A 4,694-nucleotide genomic window follows, 5' to 3' on the forward strand; every position below is an offset into this window, starting at 1 on the left:
CCTACCTATTTGCCTCAACTACCCTAAGCGGTACATGGCAACTGGACAATGGTCCTTTCCTATAATAAGTGAAAACTGAACGCAGACAAGACTAACAACAAAAATGGGTGGTCAGACTAGCCAGGGGTTCCGCACCAGACAGGCAACTAGGTATAACATTGGAATCAGAAGAATAGTCAAGAAGGAAAAAGCAAAGCTCCGACTATGCTAGAGTTTATTGTTTTTCTGATCATTCAAACTCAAAGAGGCTAATACCAAGCACCCAAGAGAGGACTAATAGGCTGTATATAGGAGTCACAGAACCGGCCTCAGACAAGATTGGAAGGCAAGTTGTCAATAAAGGAGCAACAAATGTTAACCCTTAGCAAGCCAGAGGGAACTCAGAGTACTGGCCAGACTGCTTCACTGCAACGAACTCTCAGCTGTGCTAAAACAGATTAGAAAAGGAGGCCCAGGAACAGCAGATCATAAGTGGACACATCTCCTGCACTGTAGCATGTGGCCAAAGGATGGCGCAGACGTCCTAACTGGCAAGGATGTTAAACCCTTTTTTTTTATGTAGATTGCACATCAATTTGGATATAGATCTGCCTTAATAAATCAGTTTGGCATTTAACCATGTATCTGTGTATTTGTATTTGGATTGTAGATCTTAAAATGTTATAGCTTATTCATGGGTATAGATATGTAAACAGATGTTAAAATTTCACCTAGTTAACTGAGTGTCCCTGTTTAAACAAAATTTGGGAGGAGTGTATCAGTACAATAAGACACAGTGCAACATACAACTTATTAAATGAGTCCACCAAGATTCTCCCTCCCATTGTTTTCAATGGGAGCCACAGATCACAGCAGGACATTCAAATAATAATCGCCCTGATCGATCTTGCCGCAGCAGACTTAGCCGGAGATTCCTCAGCTCAAGACTCCTTGCTGATTAGGCCTGTTCATCAGCAGAAAGCCACGACTGAATGCTGATACTCTGCATCGGCATCCCATCGTGGGTAGCCCATGGCCAGAAACTGGTGGTGGAAAATGAAGAGGAATTCCCCATTTTCCACTAAGTGAACTCACCCTTAATCTTCTGAGTTCCTACACAAAGCCAAAGAATTAAGTTTGGGTCCCATGTGGCATAACCGTCACAATTTCCCTTCAGCGGAAACACTGCCCGCATGACTAATGCAGCCAGGAAAGTAGATTGTGAACTACTTTCCTGTACTCATGATCGCTGTGGAGATCTGCCGGCAAGCACACGGACCCCATTATAGTTTTGTTGTTGCAGGTTTTGCTACAAAGTTTTGAGCCAAGGCCAGGAATGGATTTGCAAAAAAAAAGCACAAATATTCTGAAATGTGTGGCCTCAACCTAAAATACAAGAAGTAAGATAAATATGGGATAAAAATAAGAAAAAGAAAAAAAAAAGAAAAAACAAACACACACACACACCCCAGACAAAGGTGTGCAGCTACAAATCATACTCAGCGTAGAATAACAGGACCAAGTAAGCACAGACTGACTGGCAAGGAGAAGAAGTAGCAGAGTCTAGAGAAGGGAAAATCAACCCAGCTTTCATTTAAGGGTGTTCACACCTCCATTGCTCTGTCCATTCTTCTGGTTCATTGTAGGACCAGAAGAATAAAAAAGATTTGTCTAATGATGGACAAGAACAGGTCCTTAGGGACCCCAATGACTTAGTGCCATAAATACCCGGGTAGCAGCGATAGCGGTTGCCAGAGAGCCCAAGACAGCTCCCGATACTTTTTTAATAGGCCGTTACCTGCTGGAGTAACCCCAGCAGTTAATGGGCCCCATTTATTTACCGATCCCCACTCCTGCTCATGGGAATCAGAGGCAGCTGTGAGCAGGAGCGGGATCGGCAAGTGAGGACGCAGATTCACGAACCCCCAAAAACACTGCTATCATTATATTCAGAACCCTGAGTTAAGGATCAGAGGGCCAGGGGAGGTAAAAAGACACTTACTTACATCCCCTGTGCTACAGCAGACTTCGGGCCTATTTGGTGATGTTCCAGATGTCATTTGATCCAGACTGACGTCATTATGCTTCGCAACACTGGCCTGGCTGATGTGACTTCTATACCAACATTGAAGAGATTTGAAAGCAGCGGGGAGTGCACCAGAGCCTGGGAGAGGTAAGTAACAATGTTTTTTATGTTTGTATCCTCTCCTGGGTCTCAGATAATTATACTCTGGGGTCTGAAAGATAATTATTCATGGGTTGTCCACTATGGGACATAATACTATGTTCTGGGGCCACTGTGGAGCATAATACTGTGTGTGCAGGGGCCACTATGGGGCATAACACTGTGTGCAGGGGCCACTATGGGGCATATTACTATGTGCTGGGGCCATTTTGGGACATAATACTGTGTGCAGGGGCCACTATGGGGGATAATACGGTGTGTGCAGGTCTGAATAGGGAATATGACATTGGGGCATTTTCTCTGAGTTAACTTCATGTGATTGCAACCTTCACATCATAATAATGTTCTAAACCCTGTATATTGGTTTTGTTTATACACTACTGTACTGCTACATGATTAATACTAAGTGCTTTACTTTGGTTTACTTCCAGACGCGACCCTGAAATTGACCGCCAGTTGACACCTACGAAATAGATACCCTACAAGAGCATTGGGCCACGTATTAAATGTTCCATATATGTGTCCTCTCCTTTCTTCCACTATCCCTACTCCTTTTGTTCTTTATTTCCTTTTTTTCCCCTTGTTCCTCTCTATTTGCACATGACAAACTACATGACAATGCTAGTCATTTAATGCATTAAACACTCCCCTCCCTCTCTCCCCCTCCCATACCCCACCCCTGGTAGATGCCTGCCCATAGTGTACAATGCTGCATTACATACGTGCAGCTTGCAGCGTACGCCGTAGCCACGCCCCTAATGGGCATACACATTTCCCGAGGCCTCCGGCAACCTTGACACGCCCCCCGCTCGCGTCTGCTGGTTGGGATGCGAGCCGCACGGCAGTGACGTCACTCGTGACGCACGCCGATGACGCGCGTTTGCCCGCGAAAGCAGGCAGTTTAAAGAGGACGCCGGCATGAGCGCACGCCGGCTCCTCTGCTCCCGACCGCCACCAACGGAACCCGCCCGGGGCCACGCAGACTAGGACACCTACACTGGTAAGACTGTACAAGTGGGGAATGTAGCCCTTTACCTCAGGCCACAATGTTAACCCTTTCCTTGCCGTAGGAGACCCTCAGGAGGCCACCACTGCCATTGTGAACTACTCACTACTATGCCTGCTTACATTTGATTTACATGTCAGAGGTATGAACCTTATCCACAACTCTTTGTATTTGTCCTTCTTTTTAACCATACCATGGCTAGCATATTTACTTACTTTTTTATTGCATCCCGCTTCCAGTAGGGCAAGCACAGACCACAGCTACTCTCTAGGGTACCCATATTCTAAGGGACCTATTTGAGCCTATAAGGTAAATCCTATACATATCTCACGCATGTTACTTTACTGAGTATCCTACACTCCTCACAACCCATTCTACTTCCCATAGGTCGTGTTGCACACCTGAGTATACCTTACACGCTAATACGGCCATTACCCGTACTTGCCCGACAGGACAAAAAACAGGGGGGGACATTCACCTTACCCTGCCCATTTGGAGCCTATTCTACACTCCTACCATTACTACGGTCAGTACTTTCTATACCACCTTCTCCCTTCTATCTCTATCTCACCCATTACCCTGCTCTAGTAGTACTTTGGTCATATATCGTATGGAGGTGTGCACACTGCACGGGACATTTGATGGTCAGGGAGTGTACCGCGATGTGTAGCTACGTTACATTTACATGTGATTTTGTTACTTGTTCTCTCCCTTCCATTCATTGTTTTCGGGAACCATGACTTGTTGTATATTTTAAATTGTATATGTTGTATAGCACTACCCTACCACTGTGTTTTCACGATTATTGTGACCACATGTATGCTTTGAACATACCTTTGGATGCCTGTACTGCGTCCCTAATGTATACACTTTTGTTTCACGCACAGAGCTTGAGGAAGGCAGAACTTGCTGAAACGTTCTCGTATATACTCTGTATAGCCATGTGTGGCACAGTGCAATTTGTACTATTAGTCAAATAAAATATCTTTGATATTACAATTTAGCCTACCAGGATCCTTTATTCTCATGTGGCGTTATACTGTTTGGGGGCCAGGAAAGGGCGTGCTATGCTGCGGGGGGCAAGTCAAAAGTTTGCTGGGGGGCCCAGTCTTTGCTAGTTACTCCACTGCATTGACTATTAGGCTCTGTCAGGTGTCAATTACTGTTTCCCCGACATCACCAACATAAAAGTTGGGTTTACAGGACTTTCATACGGGATTTCAGATGGACTCTGCAGCAAACGGACACCGTGCACAGATGTGAACATGCCTTAAGGCACAGTAGTGACAACATGTCAGATAGATCATACACTAGGAATTGCATTCAGTTTAATCCAACTATTCTATGCATGTGAGATTTCATTATAGCTATAGCAATAGGATATTTGTTACATCTTCCCTTGTCTCCCTGCCTGCAACTCTTTCTTGTACTCTCTGGTCTAGTGTATGCGCCTCCCTATAATGAGATTTCAGATTATCTCCCTCCTCCTTCTGAAACACCATCTTGTCCCCTGCCACACAGCCA

Source organism: Leptodactylus fuscus, chromosome 10 (genome assembly GCF_031893055.1).
Source record: "Leptodactylus fuscus isolate aLepFus1 chromosome 10, aLepFus1.hap2, whole genome shotgun sequence".
NCBI lineage: Eukaryota > Metazoa > Chordata > Amphibia > Anura > Leptodactylidae > Leptodactylus > Leptodactylus fuscus.